The sequence below is a fragment of the Rhinoraja longicauda genome, chromosome 10, assembly GCF_053455715.1.
Source record: "Rhinoraja longicauda isolate Sanriku21f chromosome 10, sRhiLon1.1, whole genome shotgun sequence".
NCBI lineage: Eukaryota > Metazoa > Chordata > Chondrichthyes > Rajiformes > Arhynchobatidae > Rhinoraja > Rhinoraja longicauda.
Window position 1 is genome coordinate 55,600,859 of NC_135962.1, and position 27,331 is coordinate 55,628,189.

Sequence of the window (27,331 nt, forward strand, 5' to 3'; positions counted from 1 at the left end):
GAAGAATGAGGGGTGATCTTATAGAGTACATAAGATCATAAGATCATGAGTGGAATAGATAACAGTAAATGCACAAGGTCTTTTACCCAGAGTAAGGGAATCAAGAACCAGAGAACATAGGTTTAAGGTAACTTAAGGTTTCACTGGGAACGCGAAAAATGAAACACGCGGGGAGGGGGGATTTAATATATATATATATATATATATATATTAAAACGTGACAAAGAAAGATAAGCGCCAGCCTCGGGCGGGATACACACTTGGCGCATTGTCCCGGCTCAAGGGAGAGATGTTGGAGCGTCCTTTAATGGTTTAAACGGTCTCCTTAAATGGTCTTCGGCTCTGCTTTCCTCTCAACCAGTGCTGAAATCCACGCATGTTGCGTTTGTTGTGGCCGCGTCCATTGAATTTGGTCCAATGTATTCCTGAACAACGCCGACGGCGAGCACCAACGCCCAGCACATTTGTAAGCTTATTAAAAATATATATATTTGGTATATATATATGTCTGTTGGGTCGGATGGGAAAGGAGAGAAGCGACCAAACGTTGAAGCAGGGGGGGGGGGGGGGGGGGGGGGGAGATTGTGTCTGGCTTTGTTTTAATCTGACAAATGCTCTGTGAGTTTAACGTTTTGAGTCTGTGCTGCAATGATGGACCCGAGGGTGTATTTTGGGGACTATCGCGGGTAGGAAGGAACAGGCAGGCATTCCCGTGGACGAGAAGCCTTTGAGATTGTAGTTTGTCTCGTTATTAATTTGAGCATTCTCTTCGCACAACAGCGGAGAGCTTTGAATTCTGCGCATTTGCCTTTGGTCGCTTTAGACCAGATTGTTTTGGTCAAACGCCGGGAAAGGGGGAAAGGAGGGGGAAAGGGGGGAGGCATTTGGACTGATTCACCCCTTTGGAATTTGAATCCCGGGGGTTTAAAGCGAATGTTTGTCCGTTTTAGGCCGCTCCTAAAACGCAGCGCCGGCGGGTCATTCTGGCTAAGGCTACATTGTGTGAAAATGTTGCGCCGATCTTCCAACGTTTTTTACAATTAGCCCGGTCTATAGTTTTACTGCCGGGCTCGCAGGGGCAATTGCCAGAAATCTCCTCGGATCGTTGAAGCAGAACTTTTTTTAAAATTTAAGCAGCACATGAGTAGGACGAGAGGACTCTCGGTGCCCTGGCGCTGGTGAGCAGGAATCCTTTCCAACGTATAATATCCTCAGCAAATGGCTGTTTAACTAGTTCTTCTGAGCAGGGGTGGGGTGGAGGGGAGGGAGGGAGGGAGGAGGGGAGGGGAGGCTCAGCGTTAGAGTTGCTGCCTCACAGCGCCAGAGACCCGGCTTCCATCCTGACCACGGGTACAGTTTCGGGTCGAGACCCATTCCTTCTCTCCTGAGATGCTGAGTTACTCCAGCATTTTGTGAAATAAATACATTCGATTTGTACCAGCATCTGCAGTTATTTTCTTTATACTGACCACTGGTGCTGTCTGCAGTCTGAACCGAGTTTGCACCTTCTCGCCGGGAACGCGTGGGTTTTTCCCCGGGTGCTCCGGTTTCCTCCCACGCTGCCAAATAACTGGCTTGGGTAAAACATTGCTAATTGTCCCGAATGTGTGTGTGTGTGTGAGTGCGTGAGTGTGTGTGTGTGTGTGTGTGTGTGTGTGTGTTTGTGTGTGTGTGTGTGTGTGTGTGTGTGTGAGTGTGTGTGTGAGGTGTGTGTGTGTGTGTGTGAGTGTGTGTGTGTGTGTGTGTGTGAGTGTGTGTGTGTGTGTGAGTGTGTGTGTGTGAGTGTGTGTGTGTGTGTGTGTGTGTGTGTGTGAGTGTGTGTGTGTGTGTGAGTGTGTGTGTGTGTGTGAGTGTGTGTGTGTGTGTGTGTGAGGTGTGTGTGTGTGTGTGTGTGTGTGAGTGTGTGTGTGAGTGTGGGTGAGTGTGTGTGTGTGTGTGTGTGTGTGTGTGTGTGTGAGTGTGTGTGTGTGTGTGTGTGTGTGTGAGTGTGGGTGTGGGTGTGTGTGTGAGTGTGTGTGTGTGTGTGAGTGTGTGTGTGTGTGTGTGTGTGTAGGATGGCGTTAGTGTGCCGGTTTCCGCGCTGTATCTCGAAACGAAACTTGCGTCCGAAGAAGGGTCTCCATCAGAAGCGTCACCCATCTCCAGAAATGCTGCCTGACCCCGCTGAGTTACTCCTCCAGCTTTTTGTGTCTATCCAAACTAACTGTGGCCAAGTGGGTGATCTAATTTAATATGCATTTCTGGAATTACAAATTGAAATGTAAGGCTTGGGAGATGGAGAAAAGAGAATGACCGGTTTACCTGTAACTCTGTAGTTACATGGTTCAGCCAACATCCACCCACATGGTTAGCAACCGAACTGGACTTTTCGAGTCCAGGCGTTTGAGTTGGTCTCTACCGGAGATATTGCAATAGTAGTTTTAGTTTAGAGACACAGCATGGATACAGGTCTAGGCGTTCTCACCTGGAGTACCTGGAGTACTGTGTGCAGTTTTGGTCTCCAAATTTGAGGAAGGATATTCTTGCTATTGAGGGCGTGCAGCGTAGGTTCACTAGGTTAATTCCCGGAATGGCGGGACTGTCATATGTTGAAAGACTGGAGCGACTAGGCTTGTATACACTGGAATATAGAAGGACGAGAGGGGATCTTATCGAAATATATAAGATTATTAAGGGGTTGGACACGTTAGAGGCAGGAAACATGTTCCCAATGTTGGGGGAGTCCAGAACAAGGGGCCACAGTTTAAGAATAAGGGGTAGGCCATTTAGAACTGAGATGAGGAAACACTTTTTCAGTCAGAGAGTTGCGAATCTGTGGAATTCTCTGCCTCAGAAGGCAGTGGAGGTCAATTCTCCGAATGCATTCAAGAGAGAGCTAGATAGAGCTCTTAAATATAGCGGAGTGAGGGGGTATGGGGAGAAGGCAGGAACGGGGTACTGATTGAGAATGATCAGCCATGATCACATTGAATGGCGGTGCTGGCTCGAAGGGCCGAATGGCCTACTCCTGCACCTATCGTCTATTGTCTATTATTGAACGTCTTTTTTTGTTTGTTATATTATCTATTGAGTATTGTGTTTGCACACCTGTTATGATGCTTCTGCAAATAAGAATTTCATAGTGGCGTTTCGGGATATACGAGAATAAAGCACTCTTGACTGTTGAGACGTTGGTGGTCAGGGGGTGTTCGGTATAGTTGTACATGAATGATTAAAATTTAGCTTGCTGGTTATAGTGGCAGAAAGGCAAATGGCACGTTGACCTTACCACAAACAGATTGAACTTGAGCCTGGAAGTCACGGTTCTCCGTCCCCTTTACCTTCTTCCCCATGGTAGCAGCGGGAAGAGAGCTTGTTTTAGTTCAGAGATAGAGCGCGGAAACAGGCCCTTCGGCCCACCGGGTCCGCGCCGACCAGCGATCCCCGCACATTAACACTATCCTACACACACTAGGGACAATTTTAACATTTACCCAGTCAATTAACCTACATACCTGTACGTCTTTGGAGTGTGGGAGGAAACCACCGAAGATTTCAGAGAAAACCCACGCAGGTCACGGGGAGAACGTACAAACTCCGTACGGACATAGCCCGCAGTCGGGATGGAACCCGGGTCTCCGGCGCTGCATTCGCTGTAAGGCAGCAACTCTACCGCTGCGCCACCGTGACCTCCCTTGGGAAGGGTGGTAGTGAGCCTTTGATGTGATATCCGCTGACCTCTTAAGACAATGCTTCATGGAGACGACCCCCTTTGACGGTGGGGAGGTCGATGCCCAATCCACCGCATGTATAGTGGTCGCCGCTTTCTGCAGCCTCCTGCGCTCCTGGGCTGCGAAGTTACCAAACCGGACGGTGATCCATCCGTCCAGTCCATGTCTTCGCCGCCGTCGCCCACAGACGTTTGAGAGAAAGGTCGGCGAAGTGCTGAATCCTTCTGATGAAGGAATTCTCTGCCTCAGAAGGCAGTGGAGGCCAATTCTCTGAATGCATTCAAGAGAGAGCTAGATAGAGCTCTTAAGGATAGCGGAGTCAGGGGGTATGGGGAGAAGGCAGGAACGGGGTACTGATTGAGAATGATCAGCCATGATCACATTGAATGGTGGTGCTGGCTCGAAGGGCCGAATGGCCTCCTCCTGCACCTGTTGTCTATTGTCTAATTGGCAGTGGGGCCCTCAGCAGCTTAGACCTGGTGCTTTGGAATTTGCTCTCTAAACTTCCCTCACTGCTTCTAACCCACTCCGCCCCATCCCCATGCACTCTCTCATCCCAAACAAACCCTCCATTAATCCTGTCGTGTTGACCGTGCTGTTCGGTTACTTGCTGGTGGTGTCACCTCGGAACAAAATGGAAATGCTCAGCAGGTCAGGGCAGCATCTTTAGTTGAGTTTAGTTGACAGATACAGCGTGAAAACAGGCCACTATCCTCTCCAACACTATCACCATCCTTCACACACGAGGGACAATTTACAATTTTTTTCCCGAAGCCAATCGACCTGCAAGCCTGCACGTCTTTGGAGTGTGGGTGGAAACCGGAGATCCTGGGGAAAACCCACGTAGGTCACGGGGAGACAGCATCCGTAGTCAGGATTGAACCCGGGTCTCCGGCGCTGCGAGGCAGCAACTCTGCCACTGCGACACTGTGTGGCCCTAATCTGTGGAGAGAGAGAGAGAGACGCAGTTAACGTTTCAGCTCCATAAGTCTACTGTATGTGCTGTAAAGTCATTGAAACATCACTAGAGGTCATTTGAAACATAAACGTCATTTCTTCCTCCATATTTGTTGAGTATTTCTGGGAGTTCTGTTTTAGTTATTCTGTTTGACATTGGTAGGGTTATGATGCTGGCAATCATATCTGCATTTAGAAACATAGAAAATAGGTGCAGGTGTAGGCCATTCGGCCCTTCGAGCCTGCACCGCCATTCAATATGATCATGGCTGATCATCCAGCTCAGTAACCTGTACCTGCCTTCTCTCCATACCCCCTGATCCCTTTAGCCACAAGGGCCACATCTAACTCCCTCTTAAATATAGCCAATAAACTGGCCTCAACTACCTTCTGTGGTAGAGAATTCCACAGACTCACCACTCTCTGTGTGAAGAAATGTTTTCTCATCTTGGTCCAAAAAGACTTCCTCCTTATCCTTAAGCTGTGACCCCTGGTTCTGGACTTCCCCAACATCGGGAACAATCTTCCCGCATCTAGCCTCTCCAACCCCTTAAGAATTTTATATGTTTCTATAAGATCCCCCCTCAGTCTTCTAAATTCCAGCGAGTATAAGCCTAGTCTATCCAATCTTTCTTCATATGAAAGTCCTGCCATCCCAGGGATCAATCTGGTGAACCTTCTCTGTACTCCCTCCATGGTAGGCACAAAACGCTGGAGTAACTCAGCGGGTCAGGCAGCATCTCTGGAGAGAAGGAATGGGTGATGTTTTTGATCGAGATCCTTATTTCCATGGTGTTTGGTTTTATGACCCTCCTCCTAAATCAATCAAATCAAACTTAAATATGCAATTATTGTCTGAATAATTAGAGGTTTACAGTTGTGTAGTTTAACTAAAGTTACCAATAAAAATATGCAATGAAAATAAATATGTATATATAAAAAATAGGTTTAATCTAGTTCCCTTCAAATGGATATGTCCAATGTGTGATTTTAGTAGATTTCAATGTTCAAGTGATTTGTTTCTTCCTTTTAAATATGATGCAAAAATGTACAGATTATTTTTCACCAAGTCTGGAGCCAGCAAAATATATTCAAGGATTGATTAAGGCAAACAGCTTTTAGTGATTGTCCTTGCCACCTGTTCATGCTCTTAGCTAAGCTAAGTTGAACAGGGAACTGAAGACACTTGATCAGTTGGGATAATTGGTATCAGAGGGGCGGCACGGTGGCGCAGCGGTAGAGTTGCTGCCTCACAGCGAATGCAGCGCCGGAGACCCGGGTTCGATCCCGACTACGGGTGCTGTCTGTACGGAGTTTGTGCGTTCTCCCCGTGACCTGCGTGGGTTTTCTCCGAGATCTTCGGTTTCCTCCCACACTCCAAAGACGTACAGGTTTGTAGGTTAATTGGCTTGGTAAATGCAGAAATTGTCCCTAGTGGGTATCGGATAGTCTTGATGTGTGGGGATCGCTGGTCGGCGCGGACCCGGTGGGCCGAAAGGGCCTGTTTCCGCCCTGTATCTCTAAAACTAAAAACTAAAACTAAATGAAGATATTTTCGCCAAGGGCACTTGCAGTTTAAGAATAAGGGGTAGGCCATTTAGAACGGAGAGGAGGAAAAACGTTTTCACTCAGAGTTGTAAATCTGTGGAATTCTCTGCCTCAGAAGGCAGTGGAGGCCAATTCTCTGGATGCTTTCAAGAGAGAGCTAGATAGAGCTCTTAATGATAGCGGAGTCAGGGGGTATGGGGAGAAGGCAGGAATGGGGTACTGATTGTGGATGATCAGCCATGATCACATTGAATGGCGGTGCTGGCTCGAAGGGCCAAATGGCCTACTACTGCATCTATTGTCTATTGCCAGTCATTATTTTGTCCTCAATTAATCGCGTAATACATTTTGAACTGATAACATTGTGCCATTGCTCAGTACTGGTAGGTCTAACGTCCTGGGTATCATGAATGAAGTTCCTTTCAGCTCGGGATGGCGGGACTGTCGTATGCTGAAAGAATGGAGCGACTGGGCTTGTATTCACTGGAATTATAAAGGATGAGAGGGATGAAAGCATGAGAGAAACGTATAAGATTGTTAAGGGGTTGGACACGCTAGATGCAGGAAACATGTTCCCAATGTTGGGGGAGTCCAGAACCAGGGGCCACAGTTTAAGAATAAGGGGTAGGCCATTTAGAACTGAGATGAGGAAAAACTTTTTCACTCAGAGTTGGAATTCTCTGCCACAGAAGGCAGTGGAGGCCAATTCACTGGATGCATTCAAAAGAGAGTTAGATAGAGCTCTTAGGGCTAGCTGAATCAAGGGATATGGGGAGAAGGCAGGCACAGGTTACTGATTGTGGATGATCAGCCATGACCACATTGAATGGCGGTGTTGGCCCGAGGGGGCCGAATGGCCTTCTCCTGCACCTATTGTCTATGTATCTATGTAAGATCACGTAATGGCACACCAGGTGGTGACAGAGAGTTTGAAAATTCAAATGGAAATGTATAGTTTTCATTAAAGATTAGACACAAAGTGCTGGAGTAACTCAGAGGGTCAGGCAGCTTCTCTGCAGAAAAAGGATGGGTGACGTTTAGGGTCGGGACCCTTCTTCTTCAGTCTGAAGAAGGGTCCTGACCTGAAACATCACCCGTCCTTTTTCTCTAGAGATGCTGCCTGACCCGCTGAGTTACGCCAGCACTTAGAGTTTATCTTTGGTATCAGCCAGCATCTGCTGATCTTTGTTTCTACAGTTTTGGTTTTCGAGTTTAATCATTTAACATTTTCCCAAATAACCGATGGTTTAACATGGAAAATGGAAACATAGAAAATAGGTGCAGGAGGAGGCCATTTGGCCCTTCGAGCCAGCACCGCCATTCATTGTGATCATGGCTGATCGTCCACAATCAGTAACCCGTGCCTGCCTTCCTGCTTCCCCTGATTCCACTAGCCCTCTAACTCTCTTTTAAATTGATCCAGTGAATTGGCCTCCACTGCCCTCTGTGGCAGAGAATTCCACAAATTCTCAACTCCCTGGGTGAAAAAGTTTTTTCTCACCTCAGTTTTAAATGGCCTCCCCTTTATTCTTAGACTGTAGCCCCTGGTTCTGGACCCCCCCCCCCCCCCAACATTAGGAACATTTTTCCTGCATCTAGGTTGGTTCAATATGGGCTTTCAATTCATCTGGTTTAATGCCTCATGGAAGTACTGGTGGTGTTTGGCCAAACTGTCCAGCTCGTGCTAAAGTAACACCTCCCTTTCATTCATTATTGTGACTACGATCTGGAATGTTCATCTCGTGCTTCAGTGGTTGCTTTTGTTAACCCATTGCAAGTTCATCCTCGACAATAAGTTTGCAATATTTTAGAATCTTTTCCATTGCAGTTCCCTGACCCATGTAAACTTGTTGGAGTATCCACATTTATCATATGTGTACAGCATCTCGGGAGAGAAGGAATGGGTGACGTTTCGGGTCGAGACCCTTCTTCAGACTGAAGAAGGGCATCGCCAGGAAACGTCACCTATTCCTTCTCTCCCGAGATGCTGCCTGGGCCGCTGAGTTACTCCAGCATTTTGTGTCTACCTTCGATTTGTACCAGCATCTGCAGTTTTCTTCCTACACTTTATCATATGTATCATAGTTTCAACACAACAGCCCTGGCCACCCCCTCATCTTCCCTCTCCCATCAAGCAAAAGGAATGGAAGTGTGAAAACGCACAGCTCCAGATTTAGGGACAGCTTCTTCCCAGCTAGTTATCGGGCAACTGAACCATCCTACCTCAACTAGAGAGCAGTCTTGAACTACCATCGGACTATCCTTGATCCAACTTTACTGGCATTACCTTGCTCTAAACATTATTCCTTTATCGTGTATCTGTACACTGTGGTTGTATAAGAAAATAACTGCAGATGCTGGTACAAATCGAAGGTATTTATTCACAAAATGCTGGAGTAACTCAGCAGGTCAGGCAGCATCTCAGGAGAGAAGGAATGGGTGACGTTTCGGGTCGAGACCCTTCTTCAGTCTGAAGAAGGGTCTCGACCCGAAACGTCACCCATTTCTTCTCTCCTGAGATGCTGCCTGACCTGCTGAGTTACTCCAGCATTTTGTACACTGTGGTTGGCTCGATTGTAATCATGCGTTGTCTTTCCGCTGACTGGTTAGTACGCAACTAGAGCTTTTCACTGTACCTCGATACACGCGACAATAAACTAAACTAAACTAAACAAACTGTCCCTCTATGTCAGCAAGGCGAAGGAGCTACTTATTGACTTCCGCATCAGTGGTACCGACCTGAAGATGGTTGTGAACTGGGAGTTCCTAATCGTAAGCATCGCGGACAACTTGTCCCGCACTACCCACATTTGTAGCTGTGACTAACAAAGCGCACTAACGCCCCTTCTCCATGAGAAGATCTACGTGGACCAGCTGGCAGGAGCACATGTGCACATCTTTAACCTCTCCTTACTCCAATCTGAGGTTGGACTTTGTCGCAGTGCTAAAGGAAAATAAGATCGCTTGCCTTGGTGGTTCTGATAGTTACCATCATGAGGTGCTTTGAGAGACTGTTCATGGCCCAGATGGACTCCAGCATCTCAGACACCCCTCATCCACTGCAATCACCGCACCAGGTTGACGGCAGCCGCCATGTCCCCAAGCTCCTCTCTGGAACACCTGGACTGTAAGGACACCTACTCAGACTCTTACCTGTTGACCATATGGCTTTGCCTTCAACATGATCATTCCAACCAAACTCTTCTCCAAACTCCTGGACCTGGGTCTCAATAGACAATAGACAATAGACAATAGGTGCAGGAGGAGGCCATTCGGCCCTTTGAGCCAGCACTGTGGCCCCTTGTTCTGGACTCCCCCAACTTTGGGAACATTCTTTCCTCTCTCGCCTTGAACCCATGTCCTCTGGTTCTTGATTCCCCTACTCTGGGTAAAAGACTCTGTGAAATCCCCTTGATCTTATGCACAATTTCACGTGGGATAAATTCAAGAATCCTCAAGGAGTTAAGAAAATTACGTTAAAGCCCTTTCATGCAGGCATTAAATATAGACAATCCAGTCTAGTCAGCACTCTGATACGCAAAAGTTCCTGCCTGAATAATTCACTTAATTATTTTTAGAAACTCAAACAACATCACAACAAAATGAAATGTTTAAGGAACTATTAGGTGATATTTATTGCAAATTCAGCAGTTTTGTTTTTGTTGTGAAAATGCTATTTTGGCTGAGTAACAAGGCCCCTTCCATAGAAACATAGAAACATAGAAACATAGAAAATTGGAGTTGGCTATTCGGCCCTTCGAGCCAGCACCGCCATTCAATATGATCGTGGCTGATCATCCAGAATCAGTACCCCTTCCCTGCTTTCGCCCCTTGATTCTGTTAGCCCTAAGAGCTCTATCTAGCTCTCTCTTGAACCTACTGTTGAAACCCCCCACAACAGCAGCTGCTAGTCCAGGTGAATCGTTGTCAGCTATTACGCTGTGCCATCTGTGAGTAAGCAGAAGGTAGCTGGAAATCCATCTGAGTCCTATCAAGTGCTGTGTCTCATCATAATGTTTTATATAGGAGGAGTGGTTTAGGTTAATTGAGTTTAGAGATACAGCGTGGAAACAGGACCATCGGCCCACCGGGTCTGCGCCGACCAGCGATCCCCGTACACTTGCACTATCCAACGCACTAGGGACAATTGACACTTTTATCGAAGCCAATTAACCTCCAAACCTGCTCGTCTTTGGAGCGTGGGAGGAATCCGGTGCACTCGGGGAAAACGCACGCAGGTCACGGGGAGAACGTATAAACTCCGTACAGATAGCACCCGTAGTCGGGATCGAACCAGGGTCTCTGGCGCTGGTGCTGTAAGGCAGCAACTCTACAACTCAAAATTTTAAATTTATGCAGCTTTTTTTCCCAGTGTTTCCAAACCTCATTACACCACAGTGCTAATCCAATTTGGCAACAAAGTCCTTGCAATCCATTGCTTTCTGAATAATAAGAAACGTATAAGATCGAAACGTATAAGATTATTAAGGGGTTGGACACGATAGAGGCAGGAAACATGTTCCCAATGTTGGGGGAAGTCCAGAACAAGGGGCCACCGTTTAAGAATAAGGGGTAGGCCATTTAGAACTGAGATGAAGAAAAACTTTTTCAGTCAGAGAGTTGTGAATCTGTGGAATTCTCTGCCTCAGAAGGCAGTGGAGGCCAATTCTCTGAATGCATTCAAGAGAGAGCTAGATAGAGCTCTTAAGGATAGCGGAGTCAGGGGGTATGGGGAGAAGGCAGGAGCGGGGTACTGATTGAGAATGATCAGCCATGATCACATTGAATGGCGGTGCTGGCTCGAAGGGCCGAATGGCCTCCTCCTGCACCTATTGTCTATTGTCTATTGACCATTAGAACCAGAATCGAAGATAGGCCACAAAACACCTATCTTCAGTCTGAAGAAGGGTCTCAACCCGAAACGTCACCCATTCCTTCTCTCTAGCGATGCTGCCTGACCCGCTGAGCTACTCCAGCTTTTTGTGTCTATCTTCAGTTTAAACCAGCATCTGCAGTTCCTTCTTGCACACAGAACCAGAATTGAGTTTAGTTTATTGTCACCTGTATCATGAACAGCCGCTAAAAGCTCTTCATAACGGTAAATATCACAACCAACAAGGCATGCTATCTTATTTTTCTTTAGCACTGGGATACAGTCATCTTCTTAAAACAAGTGGGAACCTCAGATTGGAGTAGGGAGAGGCTAAAGATGGCCACATGTGCTCCTGCCAGCTGGTCCACGTAGATCTTCTCATGGAGTAGAGGCGTTAGACAATAGACAATAAGTGCAGGAGGAGGCCATTCGGCCCTTCGAGCCAGCACCGCCATTCAATGTGATCATGGCTGATCATTCTCAATCAGTACCCCGTTCCTGCCTTCTCCCCATACCCCCTGACTCCACTATCCTGAAGAGAGCTCTATCTAGCTCTCTCTTGAATGCATTAAGAGAATTGATAGAGAGAACTAGATAGAGCTCTTAAGGATAGCAGAGTCAGGGGGTATGGGGAGAAAGGGGTATGGGTCTATTGTCTAATTGGCCTCCACTGCCTTCTGAGGCAGAGAATTCCACAGATTCACAACTCTCTGACTGAAAAAGTTTTTCCTCATCTCCGTTCTAAATGGCCTACCCCTTATTCTTAAACTGTGGCCCCTTGTTCTGGACTCCCCCAACATTGGGAACATGTTTCCTGCCTCTAATGTGTCCAACCCCATAATAATATTATACGTTTCGATAAGATCTCCTCTCATCCTTCTAAATTCCAGCCTAGCCGCTCCAGTCTTTCAACATATGACAGTCCCGCCATTCCGGGAATTAACCTAGTGAACCTACGCTGCACGCCCTCAATACGCTGCACGCCCTTAGTGTGCTTCAATGTGTGTGGTCCAGGACAAATTGTCCGTGATGATTTACGATTAGGAACTTCAAGTTCTCAGCCATCTCCAGGTCGGTACCACTGATGCTGAAGTCAACAAGTAGTTCCTTAACCGTGCTAACATTGAGGTGCAGTTTGTGTCGTTTAGTTTAATTTATTGTCACGTGTACCGAGGTACAGTGAAAAGCTTTAGACGCGTGCTAACCAGCCAGCGGAAAGACAATACACGATTACAATCGAGCCCTCCACAGTGTACAGATTCATGATGCAAGGAATATAAAGTACAAGATAAAAGCAGTAGGATTCAAAGAATTGGAAAGATACCTATATTCTTTTGTTGTTGGTTTAGTTTAGTTGTAGTTGAGAGATTCAGCATAGAAACACGCCCTTCGACCCACCGAGTCCACGCTGACTATCGGTCACCCATTCACACTAGTTCTACGTTATTCCACTTTTGCATCCATTGCCTACAGACTCGGGGCAGTTTTACCATCAATTGACCTGCAAGTGGATGATCAGCCATGATCGCATTGAATGGCGGTGCTGGCTCGAAGGGCCGAATGGCCTACTCCTGCACCTATTGTCTATTGTCTAAACCCACACGCCTTTGTGATGTGGGGGGGAAACCGGAGCGCCCGGAGGAGACCCAAGCGGTCACGGGGAGAACGTGCAAACTCCGCACAGACCGCATCCGAAATTGGGACCGAACCTGGTTCTCTGGCGCTGTGAGGCAGCGGCTCCAACAGATGCACCACTGGGCCACCTCATCTCTGGGGAACATGGATCGGTGATGTTGTAAGTCTGAAGAAGGGTCCCATCAATAGCTGTCATTGATCGTCTTGTATTAATCGTGACATCAATATTACATCTTGGAGAATAATATAAAATGCCGACCCCCCCTCCACCTGTTGGCTGTTATTGACGGCTCTTTGACCCCGATATTCGCCTACCTCCTCCAATGGTTATAGATCTGACGGACAATATAAATATTTGTCAATGTTTGTTTTTGACCGCCCCAACACGATATAAATTGTGCTGCACTGTTGGTCCACAGTGTCGCTGATCAATATTACTTTTAGACCTATCATCGACAAATATTTGTTTGAAATTTAATGACTTGAACGCTGATGCATATCAGTGAAATGTCAAACAGATATTGTTACAGGGCGAGTTATCGCGAAGGGGCGATCCACTTATGATCGTGTCACAGTGGAGATGGAGAGAGGAACGCAATGGCCTAATTCTACTCCTCCTATTCCGTATGACACTGCGACCTAATATCAGGGAAAGGCAGAGTTTTATCTTTTCAAAGTGCAGCCATAGGTTCCGTCTGTCTCCTTGGTGGGAATTTTACAAGGTTATTGAAAGACTACTCTTCCCGGACGCAACCACAAGCCATCAGTGCAGTAGAACTAGCAAAGGTGGTATAAGAAAATAACTGCAGATGCTGGTACAAATCGAAGGTATTTATTCACAAAGTGCTGGAGTAACTCAGTAGGTCGGGCAGCATCTCGGGAGAGAAGGAATGGGTGACGTTTCGGGTCGAGACCCTTCTTCAGACTGAAGAAGGGTCTCGACCCGAAACGTCACCCATTCCTTCTCTCCCGAGATGCTGCCCGACCTGCTGAGTTACTCCAGCACTTTGTGAATAAATACCTCGGAGAACTAGCAAAGGACTCGGGATTTTTTTTTCAAAGCTACGTGACAAGATGGAATGTTTTTGACATGCCAGTGAAGGTATTTATTCACAAAATGCTGGAGTAACTCAGCAGCTCAGGCAGCATCTCAGGAGAGAAGGAATGGGTGACGTTTCGGGTCGAGACCCTTCTTCAGACTGACGACAAGAGCAAGTGAGGGTACAGTTATTTCTGAATTACTACAGTCTGAAGAAGGGTCTCGACCCGAAACGTCACCCATTCCTTCTCTCCTGAGATGCTGCCCGACCTGCTGAGTTACTCCAGCATTTTGTGAATAAATACCTTCGATTTGTACCAGCATCTGCAGTTATTTCCTTATACTGACATGCCAGTGAAATGACTTTTTACTGATAATACGAATCACAGATTGTTTTCAGTTGTGTATCACAAACAATGCCACCTCTGTCGTGCAAAACTTCTCTGCTTTCTTTTTCTCTGCAGCACAAAATTTTCTTTGTAATATTGTAGATTGCATAGAAACATAGAAACATAGAAAATAGGTGCAGGAGGAGGCCATTCAGCCCTTCGAACCAGCACCACCATTCATTGTGATCATGGCTGATCGTCCACAATCAATAACCTGTGCCTGCCTTCTCCCCATATCCCTTGATTCCACTAGCCCCTAGAGCTCTATTTAACTCTCTCTTAAATCCATCCAGTGATTTGGCTTCCACTGCCCTCTGTGGCAGAGAATTCCACAAATTCACAACTCTCTGGGTGGAAAGGTTTCTTCTCACCTCGGTTTTAAATGGCCTCCCCTTTATTCTAAGACTGTGTGGCCCCTGGTTCTGGACTCGCCCAACATTGGGAACATTTTTCCTGCATCTAGCTTGTCCAGTCCTTTTAATAATTTTATGTGTCTCTATAAGATCCCCTCTCATCCTTCTAAACTCAAGTGAATACAAGCCTAACTCCGTACAGACAGCACCCGTAGTCAGGATCGAACCCTGTTCTCTGGCGCTGCAAGTGCTGCAAGGCAGCAACTCTACCGCTGCGCCCCCTTGCACCCATTACAGATGCTCCTCGGCTGACGATATTTCGACTTTCGATGGTGCAAAGGCGATACACATTCAGCGGAATCCGTACTTTGAATTTTGATCTTTTCCCGGGCCTTTTCCCGGACTCGTAGACCTGTCCGCTGCTCAGACTGGCAGTGCCTTACGCGGTACGATACCCTCTGGTGATGCTGGGCATCGGCAGCGAGGCGCAGTTCCTACTCAGTCACGGCTGTGATGTTCGGTAGGTTAGGTGTCCTAAATGCATTTTCGACTGACGATATTTAAGATGGGTTATCGGAATGTAACCCCATCGTGAGTCGAGGAGCACCTGTATAAATACCCACGACGAGAGCAAGTGAGGGTACAGTTATTTCTGAATTACTACAGTCTGCAGAAGGGTCTCGACCCAAAACGTCACCCATTCCTTCTCTCCAGAGATGCCGCCTGACCCGCTGAGATAAGCCCCTGTCCCACTTGGGCGATTTTTTTTTTAAGCGACTACAGGTGGCTAGGCAGTGTAAGAAAATAATAGCAGATGCTGGTACAAATCGAAGGTATTTATTCACAAAATGCTGGAGTAACTCAGCAGGTCAGGCAGCATCTCAGGAGAGAATGAATGGGCGACGTTTCGGGTCGAGACCCTTCTTCAGACTGATGTCAGGGGGGCGGGACAAAGGAAGGATATCGGTGGAGACAGGAAGATAGAGGGAGATCTGAGAAGGGGGAGGGGGGTGGAAGAGAGGGACAGAGGAACTATATAAAGTTGGAGAAGTCGATGTTCATACCGCTGGGCTGCAAGCTGCCCGAGCGAAATATGAGGTGCTGCTCCTCCAATTACCGGTGGGCCTCACGATGGCATTTTCACTAGGCTGTCTCCACACGGTTGCCGGGGTGTCGCCTGTACGGTCGTGAGTCGTCGCCAAAGAGTTGTAGCGTTTTTCTGGTCGCCGCTGGATTTTGAAATGTTTAAAATTTTTTTGGCAGCTGTTGGTTTGACGCCAACGATCGTAGCTTGACGTCTCCTGTCGTAGGCGCTGTCGTAGGTTGTCGCCAGGTGACGTAGGTTGGCGCCGGTGCTGACTACGGTGAATTCCATTGGCGATTACCTGCGTCAACCAGGCGACAGCGTCAAAACCGGAGGCCAAAATGGTGTGAATTGTCTCCAGTTGTTGCCGACAACGATCGTAGCTTGTCACGGGTAGACGTAGGTTGACTTCAGTTGTCATAGGTTGTCGCCTGTGTGGTCGTAGGCGGTCATAGGCGTGGTCATAGGTAGTCGAGACGATTGGATCGCCGGTTGTCGGTAGCTTGACGTCGAAGGATGAGAGGGGATCTTATCGAAACGTATAAGATTATCAAGGTGTTGGACGACACGTTAGAGGCAGGAAACATGTTCCCAATGTTGGGGGAGTCCAGAACAAAGGGCCGCAGTTTAAGAATAAGGGGTAGGCCATTTAGAACGGAGATGAGGAAAAACTTTTTCAGTCAGAGAGTTGTGAATCTGTGGAATTCTCTGCCTCAGAAGGCAGTGGAGGCCAATTCTCTGAATGCAATCAAGAGAGAGCTCGATAGAGCTCTTAAGGATAGCGGAGTCAGGGGGTATGGGGAGAAGGCAGGAACGGGGTACTGATTGAGAATGATCAGCCATGATCACATTGAATGGCGGTGCTGGCTCGAAGGGCCGAATGGCTTCCTCCTGCACCTATTGTCTATTGTCTATTGACTAGGTGGTAGGTTGTTGTAGCTTGTTGTAGACATTGTCTTGGGGGGGAGGGTCCAGTCACCGGTTTTTCGGTGACCTGCTATGACTATGACAGTCGCCGGCAGTCGCCTAAGGTGGACAGGCCTTTTCCTCCAGCATTTTGTGTCTACCTTCGATGTAAAACCAGCATCTTCAGTTCCTTCCTACACATAATGATTTCTTCCTGTGTAATACAATACAATACAATACAATACAATACAATACAATACAATATATCTTTATTGTCATTGTACCCAGGGGTACAACGAGATTGGGAATGCGCCTCCCATACGATGCACTAATTTAGGTAATTTAGACAGCAGCAACCCAACGAAACGAACAGTTGTAACAGTTTTGGACAGGGTAAAGTGCAAGTTGATCTATGCGTTGTGGCCATCCGGCTCAGCAGGACCGGTTCATAGCAGCTATGGCCCTGGGGATGAAGCTGTTCCTGAGTCTGGAGGTGCGGGCATAGAAGGCCTTGTATCGTCTGCCCGATGGAAGGAGTTCGAACAGACTGTTGCAGGGGTGTGAAGAGTCTTTGTGGATGCTGGTGGCTTTTCTGAGGCATCGTGTGTTGTAGATGCCCTCCAAGTCTGGTAGCTGTGTTCCGATGGCCCTCTGAGCTCTATGGACTACCCGCTGTAGAGCTTTCCTTTCTGCCTCCGTGCAGCTGAGGTACCACACAGGGATTCCATGCGTTAGGATGCTCTCTATGGTGCAGCGGTAGAAGGTCTTCAGCAGCTGTTGGGGTAGACCAGACTTTTTCAGTGTTCTTAAGTAGAACAGTCTTTGTTGTGCCTTCTTGACCAGCGCAGCAGTGTTATTGGACCATGTTAGGTCCTCCGAAATGTGAGTGCCCAGAAACTTGAAGCTGGAGCCAGAGTCAGATCTATAACTTGACTTAATATAGCTCTGTTAAAGGCCAAGTTGCAGCAAGGACTAGTTTATCGTTTGGATGTATTTATGCACTTGATTACCACTGGGGAAAAAAAAAACACGTACGTTTTTCTGTAAATCATGGACCTCGTTATATTTGCCTGTTGCAAATTTCTGGAACATACTTTACAAATATAAAATAGGGGGGAAACTCCTTGCGTAGAGATTACTGGAGCCACACTGTCTGCAGGTTTGTAAGTGACCTTTCCGTGAACAAAGCAAGAGTATGATATTCAGGCTGACGGGCAATTATTGTTAAATACACCAGGCGAGTCAAGACAGTTCATGGGTTTAAAGCAATAGACATCCACAGTTCTGTCACAGAATAATTGTATAATGTTCCTTGCAATGTTCCTGTCCTTTTAAGATGGCTCGCCATTTTTTTTGTGCGCAGTTTGAGGAAAGGACTGCGAATATTATGCATTTCTGACAAATAGACAATAGACAATAGGTGCAGGAGGAGGCCATTCGGCCCTTCGAGCCAGCACCGCCACTCAATGTGATCATGGCTGATCATTCTCAATCAGTACCCCGTTCCTGCCTTCTCCCCATACCCCCTGACTCCGCTATCCTTAAGAGCTCTATCCAGCTCTCTCTTGAATGCATTCAGAGAATTGGCCTCCACTGCCTTCTGAGGCAGAGAATTCCACAGATTCACAACTCTCTGACTGAAATCTGTCAAATAAACCGCGGTTAGACACCAAAAAAAGCCGGAGTAACTCAGTGGGGCAGGCAGCATCTGCGGAGAGAAGGAATGGGTGACGTTTAGGGCCGAGACCCTTCTTCAGACTGAAGAACCTGAGTCCCGCTGGGTTACTCCAGCTTTTTGCGTCTATCTTCGATTTAAACCAGCATCTGCAGTACCTTGGTAGACACAAAATGCGTGCATTTGGCCCATGTCCCTCGAAAAACCGTCCTATCCATGTACCTGTTTAAACGTCACTTAAACATTGTGATTGCGCCTGCTGGGATTACCTTTTTCAAAAATCATCTTGAAGTTTCCTGCATCTACAAATGTAGTCCTTGGGTAAATTCTGAGGTGTCAGTTTGGAGGTGAAATAGGTTTACAACTGACTTTAGGATAGTTGGAATTAACATTACTTCCAAGGACTGAAAAAACCCAACCCATTTTATTTGTTGCCTGTGGTGAATTAAAGAAAGGTTACAACACTAAAGGAGAATATTTGGCCCATTGTGACCTTGTCAATGCATAACTTACATTGGCATTAGGTCTGCCGTTAACAGCGGAACCACAACCACCACCTTGTAGAAATAAGTGCTGGAGTAACTCAGCCTGTCAGGCAGCGTCTCTGGAGAACATGGGTGATGGTGGTGGAGAGGTTTGCTTGTGTCTAAGTCAATAGTCAATAGTCAATTTATTTGTCACCTACACATAAATGTGCAGTGAAATGAAAAATTACCCGCAGTTCAACAATAAGACCAATAAGAATAATCAATAAAAATGCAATAACGCATACAATCTTAAACCAACACCAAACAAAAGAAACATCCATCACAGTGAGTCTCCTCCAGTCACGGAGATGAGGAAGAACTTTTTCAGTCAGAGGGTGGTGAAGGTGTGGAATTCTCTGCCTCAGAAGGCAGTGGAGGCCAGTTCGTTGGATGCTTTCAAGAGAGAGCTGGATAGAGCTCTTAAGGATAGCGGAGTGAGGGGGTATGGGGAGAAGGCAGGAACGGGGTACTGATTGAGAGTGATCAGCCATGATCGCATTGAATGGCGGTGCTGGCTCGAAGGGCTGAATGGCCTACTCCTGCACCTATTGTCTATTGTCTATTGTCTATTGTCACCTCCTCACTGTGATGGAAGGCCAGAATGTCTTTTCCTTTTCCCCTGCCGTCTTCTCCCGCGGTCAGGCTGTTGAAGTTGCCACGTCGGGGCTGAGGTCCTGAGAGCTCAACCATCTCGAGCTGTTCCCCTGGGGGGGGGGGGGGGGGGTCGTGTATGGCGGGCAGGTCGAGAGGGCACAGCCTCGGAATAAAAGGACGTAGCATTAGAAATTAGTTGAGGAGGAATTTCTTTAGCCGGAGGGTGGTGAATCTGTGGAATTCATCGCCACAGATTGCTCTGGAGGACAAGTCATTGGGTATTTTTTTAATGCGGAGATTGCTAATTTCTTGATTAGGAAGGGCGTCTAAGTTACAGGGAGATGGCAGGAGAATCGGGTTGAGAGGGGAAAATTAGATCAGTCTGAAGAAGTGTCCTGATCCGAAACATCACCCATCCTTTTTCTCCAGAGATGCTGCCTGTCCCGCTGAGTTACTTCAGCATTTTGTGTCTATCTTCGATATGTACCAGGCTGCAGCTGCATAATAGGTCAGCCACGATTGAATAGCAGAGTAGACTCGGTGGGCTGAATGGCCTAATTCTGCTCCTATGTCTTATGATCTGTCTCTGTCGAGGATCAATAGACAATAGACAATAGGTGCAGGAGGAGGCCAATCGGCCCTTTGAGCCAGCACCGCCATTCAATGTGATCATGGCTGATCATTCTCAATCAGTACCCCGTTCCTGCCTTCTCCCCATACCCCCTGACTCCGCTATCCTTAAGAGCTCTATCTAACTCTCTCTTGAAAGCATCCAGAGAATTGGCCTCCACTGCCTTCTGAGGCAGAGAATTCCACAGATTCACAACTCTCTGACTGAAAAAGTTTTTCCTCATCTCCATTCTAAATGGCCTACCCCTTATTCTTAAACTGTGGCCCCTTGTTCTGGACTCCCCCAACATTGGGAACATGTTTCCTGCCTCTAACGTGTCCAACCCCTTAATAATCTTATATGTTTTTGATTGAGAATGATCAGCCTTGATCACATTGAATGGTGGTGCTGGCTCGAAGGGCCAAATGGCCTCCTCCTGCACCTATTGTCTATTGTCTATTGTTTCGATAAGGAACCTGAAGGGCAACGTTTTTTACATAATGGGTGGTGGTTATATGGAACGAGCTGCCGGAGGAGATGATTGAGGCAAGTACAATCACAACATTTAAAAGACATTTGAACAGGTACATGGATAGGATAGGGTGAGAGGGATGTGGGCCAAATGCAGGCAGTTGACACTAAATGTAGATGGGGCATGTTTATCGGCATGGGCAAATTGGGCCAAAGGGTGTGTTTCCATGCTGTATGGCTCCATGACTGGGAAATCAAGATAGATTCAAGAGAGAGTTAGATACAGCTCTTCGGGCTAACAGAATCTAAGGGCGGAAGGGTGGTGCAGCGGTAGAGTTGCTGCCTTAGAACGAATGCAGCGCCGGAGACCCGAGTTCGATCCCGACCACAGGTGCTGTCTGTACAGAGTTTGCACGTTCTCCCCGTGACCTGCGTGGGTTTTCTCCGAGATCTTCGGTTTCCTCCCACACACCAAATGCGTACAGGTTAATTGTAGGTTAATTGGCTTGGTAAATGTAAAAATTGTCCCTGATGTGTGTAGGATAGTGTTAATGTGCGGGGATTGTTGGTCGGCACGGACCCGGTGGGCCGAAGGGCCTGTTTCTGCGCTGTATGTCTAAATTAAACTAAACTAACGAATCAAGGGGTTTGGGGAGAAAGCAGGAACGAGGTACTGATTCTGGATGATCAGCCATGATCATATTGGATGGCGGTGCTGGCTCGAAGGGCCGAATGGCCTCCTCCTGCACCCATTGTCTATGTTTCTAAATTAATTGTAGCTTACCTTGAAGCACGGAAGGCTGAGAGAAGATTTGATGGAGGGGTGCAGAATTTTGACAGGTCTCGGTGGAGAAAACAGATGGTTTAAGAACCGGAGGACAGGGTTTTGATGAGGTAGACAGAAAACCAGGATGATTTGAGTAAAAATAATTTTACACAGAGTGCAATTATGATTTATGCCTGGAAGGCTGGCAGAAACTGTTGACCAAGGTTTTATCAAGGAATCCACAAGCAAATCACTGCAGATACTGGATATATTTGAATTAAAAATAAACCGAGAATGCTTCAAATATTGACCAGTAGTATAAGAAAATAACTGCAGATGCTGGTACAAATCGATTTATTCACAAAATGCTGGAGTAACTCAGCAGGTCAGGCAGCATCTTGGGAGAGAAGGAATGGGTGACGTTTCGGGTCGAGACCCTTCTTCAGACTGATGTCAGGGGGGCGGGACAAAGGAAGGATATAGGTGGAGACAGGAAGATAGAGGGAGATCTGGGAAGGGGGAGGGGAAGGGAGGGACAGAGGGACTATCTAAAGTTGGAGAAGTCGACGTTCATACCACTGGGCTGCAAACTGCCCAGGCGAAATATGAGGTGCTGTTCCTCCAATTTCCGGTGGGCCTCACTATGGCACTGGAGGAGGCCCATGACAGAAATGTCAGACTGGGAATGGGAGGGGGAGTTGAAGTGCTCAGCCACCGGGAGATCAGTTTTGTTAATGTGGACCGAGCGCAGGTGTTCAGCGAAGCGATCGCCGAGCCTGCGCTTGGTTTCGCCGATGTAAATAAGTTGACATCTAGAGCAGCGGATGCAATAGATGAGGTTGGAGGAGGTGCAGGTGAACCTTTGTCTCACCTGGAAAGACTCAAATATTGACCAGGCTGGGTGGCATTTGTGGGCAGAGTTAATGTTCCATGTGCAATACGCCTCTACTTCCTTAGAAGGCTTAGAAGGTTCGGCATGTCCCCAACAACTCTCACCAACTTCAATGGATGCGCCACGGAAAGCATTTTATCGGGATGCATCACAGCTTGGTTTGGGAACGGCTCCATCCAAGACCGCAAGGAATTGCAGAGAATTGTGGACGCAGCCCAGACCATCACACAGACCAACCTCCCTTCTACTGACTCCTCACGCTGCCTTGGCAAGGCCAGCAGCATAATCAAGGACCAGTCGCACCCTGGCCACTCCCTCTTCTCCCCTCTCCCATCAGGCAAAAGGTACAGCAGTGGGAAAACACACACCTCCAGATTGAGGGGCAGTTTCTTCCCAGCTGCTATCAGGCAACGGAATCATCCTACCGCAACCAGAGAGCAGTGCTGACAAGACAATAGACAATAGGTGCAGGAGGAAGCCATTCGGCCCTTCGAGCCAGCACTGCCATTCACTGTGATCATGGCTGATCATTCTCAATCAGTACCCCGTTCCTACCTTCTCCCCATACCCCCTGACTCCGCTATCCTTAAGAGCTCTATCTAGCTCTCTCTTGAATGCATTCGGAGAATTGGCCTCCACTGCCTTCCGAGGCAGAGAATTCCACAGATTCACAACTCTCTGACTGAAAAAGTTTTTTCCTTATCTCTGTTCTAAATGGCCTACCCCTTATTCTTAAACTGTGGCCCCTGGTTCTGGACTCCCCCAACACTGGGAACATGTTTCCTGCCTCTAACGTGTCCAACCCCTTAATAATCCTGTATGTTTCGATAAAATCCCCTCTCATCCTTCTAAATTCAAGTGTATACAAAACTAAACAAACAATGTTATCGTTCAACATGTTAGATTCATGTCAAGTAGTTGGTGTATTGGGTCAGGCGCCTTTCAGTGGAACTAGAAGGTTTGAAGGTGTTTTAAGGTGCAGAGATGGGCAGGGTGAAAAGAACAAGGAACGACTGTGTTGTTATCAGGCAACTGGATCATCCTACCTCAACCAGAGAGCAGTGCTAAACTACTGTCTACCTCTTTGGTGATACTCGGACAATCCTTGATCGGAGTTTGCTGGCTTTCCCTTGCACTAAACGTTATTCCCTTATCATGTCATCAGGTCACAAGTGATAGGAGTAGAATTAGGCCATTCGGCCCGTCAAGACTACTCCACCATTCAATCATGGCTGATCTATCTTCCCCCCCCTTAACCCCATTCTCCTGCCCTCTACCCCCAACCTCTGACACCTCGACTAATCAGTGTGAGTGTTTATACACTGTAAAAGGATCGAGTGTAATCGTGTATTAGACAATAGGTGCAGGAGGAGGCCATTCGGCCCTTCGAGCCAGCATGGCCATTCAATGTGATCATGGCTGATCATTCTCAATCGGTACCCCGTTCCTGCCTTCTCCCCATACCCCCTGACTCCGCTATCCTTAAGAGCTCTATCTAGCTCTCTCTTTATTGTCTTTCTGCTGACTGGCTAGCACGCAACAAAAGCTTTTCACTGTACCTCGTTACACGTGACAATAAACCAAACCGAACTGAACTGAACTGATATGTTGCACCCCAAACCTGTTCAAGTTGTTCGCTCGTGCCAGGTTACTATGTATATCCCCTTCCCGCTCTCTCTCTTCCTTCATTTCACGATGTGCCTCCTCTCCCCCTGTTTGAGTCCATTTTTTCCCCCTCTGCTTCCAATGGATAATTCTTCGAGTAGCTATTACCTTTTGGCAACGTTGGTGAAAGGAGTTTAACCTGAAACAACAACCGCGCTTTGCTTTCCCTGCAACTGCCTGACCTACTGAGCGCTTCCAGAATTTGTTTTTGTTTTATATCTCAAGTTTCTTTTGCTCCCAGGGGAATTGACCGCAGAAAACCCAGCGAGGGTATGTTTCAGTTATATAGGGCAGTGATGATGAGCCTTTATCTGGAGTACAATGTATACTTGTCTCCTTTAGTTTCGGTCAGTTTGGTTAACAAATCCAGCACTGAGACAGGCCCTTCGGCCCACCGAGTCCACGCCATCCAGCAGTCCCCGCACATTAATACTATCCCGCACACAACTAGGGACAATTTACAATTTTTACTGGAGCCAATTAGCCAACAGACCTGTACGTCTTTGGAGTGTGGGAGGAAACCGTAAATCCAGGAGAAAACCCATACAGTCATAGGGAGAACGTACAAAATCCGTACAGACAGCACCTGTAGTCAGGATCGAATCCGAGTCTCTGGCGTTGTCAGGCAGCAACTCTACCGCTGCTTTATAGGAGCAAAGAGGTCCTTCTGCAGTTGTACAGGGCCCTAGTGAGACCGCACCTGGAGTACTGTGTGTGGTTTTGGTCTCCAAATTTGAGGAAGGACATACTTGCTATTGAGGGCGTGCAGCGTAGGTTCACTAGGTTAATTCCCGGAATGTCGGGACTGTCGTATGTTGAAAGACTGGAGAGACTGGGCTAGTATTCACTGGAATTTAGAAGGATGAGAGGGGATCTTATTGAAACATATAAGATTATTAAAGGATTGGACACGTTAGAGGCAGGAAACATGTTCCCGATGTTGGGGGAGTCCAGAACCAGGGGCCATAGTTTAAGAATAAGGGGTAGTCCATTTGGAACGGAGATGAGGAAAACCTTTTTCAGTCAGAGAGTTGTGAATCTGTGGAATTCTCTGCCTCAGAAGGCAGTGGAGGCCAATTCTCTGGATGCTTTCAAGAGAGAGCTGGATAGAGCTTTTAAAGATAGCAGAGTCAGGGGGTATGGGGAGAAGGCAGGAACGGGGTACTGATTGAGAATGATCAGCCATGATCAGCCATGATCACATTGAATGGCGGTGCTGGCTCGAAGGGCTGAATGGCCCCCTCCTGCAGTACCCCGTTCCTGCCTTCTCCCCATACCCCCTGACTCCGCTATCCTTAAGTGCTCTATCTAGCTCTCTCTTGAATGCAACCGACTTTACGTGCTGGGCTGAGCAATCAGACAATACTACACACGCACACAACTGAGCCAAACACTAATAGAAAAGTAGAGTGCAGGGAAAGATACAAGACTGCAGATTATAGTTCTTAGCATTGGTTTCAAAGAATTTGCTTGTATCCACTGGAGTTTAGAAAAATGGGAGGGGACTTGCTTGAAACACACTAGGTACAGAGGGGCGTTGAAAGACCTTAATACTTGGGAGCTGAATTGGGCCATTTGGCCCATTGAATCCACTTGACCGATCGATCATGGCTGCTCTATTTTTCCCTCTCAACCTCCAGTTTAAATTCCATTTGGAATATTTTGGAGGACCAACCCCATTCTCCTGACATCTCCCCATAACCTTTAAGGGTGGATGTGGGGGAAACCTACTTCTCGATGGGAGAATCTAGAACGAAGGGTCATTAAAAATATGCCCCTTTAGGATATCCGTTTAGTATCCTCGGAACTCACTTCCTCTAAGGGGTGGTGGAAACAGGGTTTTTGAATATTTTGGAGGTGGAGATAGATAGATTCTTGTTACCAGAGGTAACCAGGAACGCTGAGTTGAGTTTACAATCAAATTAATCTCATTTGACAGTAATCTCAACACAGAGAGCCAAGTGGATATCTACCACTTCCAGCTTGCCATTTACAATACAGCACTCACAATGCAATACAATACACTACAATACATCTTTATTGTCATTGTACAGGGGTACAATGAGATTGGGAATGCGCCTCCCATGCGATGCAATAAATTAATTAGCTAGTCAGTATAAATTTATACAACCCAGTGAAACAAAATTAGAAACAGTTTTAAAACAATAAAGTGCAAGTAGATCTGTGCCGGTTCGCTGTGCGATGTGACCATCCGGCTCAGCAGGACCGGTTCATAGCAGCTATGGCCCTGGGGATGACGCTGTTCCTGAGTCTGGAGGTGCGGGCGTAGAAGGCCTTGTATCGTCTGCCCGATGGTAGAAGTTCGAACAGACTGTTGCAGGGGTGTGAAGAGTCTTTGTGGATGCTGGTGGCTTTTCTGAGGCATCGTGTGTTGTAGATGCCCTCCAAGGCTGGTAGCTGTGTTCCGATGGTCCTCTGAGCTCCATGGACCACCCGCTGAAGAGCTTTCCTCTCTGCCTCCGTGCAGCTGGGGTACCACACTGGGATGCCATGTGTTAGGATGTTCTCTATGGTGCAGCGGTAGAAGGTCGTCAGCAGCTATTGGGGTAGACCAGACTTTTTCAGTGTTCTCAGGTACTATGTTGCCGCCACTATGTTGAATTGAAAGATACAGCGATGGAAACAGGCTCTACGGTCCACCTATCGATATTGGCCAGCGATCACCCATTCTCACCACATCAATGTTACCCCCAATTTTACATCCACTCCCCTACGCACTTGCGGCGATTTACATAGGCCAATTAACCTACAAACCCGCACGTTTCTGGGACGTGGGAGCGCCCGGTCGAAACCCACGCGGTCACGGGGGACGGAATGTGCAAAATTCACACAGCAGGAACCCGGGGTCAGGATCGAACCAGGGTCTCCGGCGCTGTGAGGCAGCAGCTCTCCCAGCTTCGCCACCGTGCCGTGAAATGTGGATGGGGTGACTACTGGGTGAAGCACCGTCATGTAGTTCTCCATCCTGCTCTCCGTCTGATCTAGAGTGATACGGCACGGAAACAGGCCCTTTGGCCCAATTTGCCCACATGTCCCATCTACACTAAACCCACTTGCCTGCCTTTGGCCCATATATCCCTCTAAACCTGTCCCATCCATGAACCTGCCGAACAGCTTCTTAAAAGTTGCGATAGCCCCTGCCTCAACTACCTCCTCCGGCAGCTCATTCCATGCACCCACCACCCTTTACGTGAAGAAGTTGCCACTCAGGTTCCTATTAAATCTTTCCCCCTTCACCTTAAACCTCTGCCCTCTCGTTCTCGATTCCCCCACCCCGGGCAAAAGACACTGTGCGTCTGTCTACCCGATCTACTCCTCTCATCCAAAGACGTACAGGTATGTAGGTTAATTGGCTGGGTAAATGTAAAAATTGTCCCTAGTGGGTGTAGGATAGTGTTAATGTACGGGGATCACTGGGCGGCACGGACTTGGTGGGCCGAAAAGGCCTGTTTCCGGCTGTATATATATGATATGATATGATATCCCATCTCCCTTTCAAAAAGAAAATCGGACGGACGCATTAGGATATATCTGTAGGTTTGTGGGCAAGTGAAACAGATTGCTCTAAATGGCTTCCCGTACCACGACAGTTTTGTTATGTGAAGCCAGCTTTTAA

General features: G+C 47.4%; 1 protein-coding gene across 1 annotated transcript in view; it reads left to right on the forward strand.

Moving 5' to 3' along the window:
- Nucleotides 1-388: 388 nt before the first annotated feature.
- nrxn3a (neurexin 3a) overlaps nt 389-27,331 on the forward strand; it is a 1,276,003-nt gene continuing 1,249,060 nt past the window's right edge. The window contains exon 1 of the mRNA XM_078406911.1: nt 389-466. The gene's annotated coding sequence lies outside the window, so the exon portion shown is untranslated. The remainder of the gene's footprint in view (nt 467-27,331) is intronic.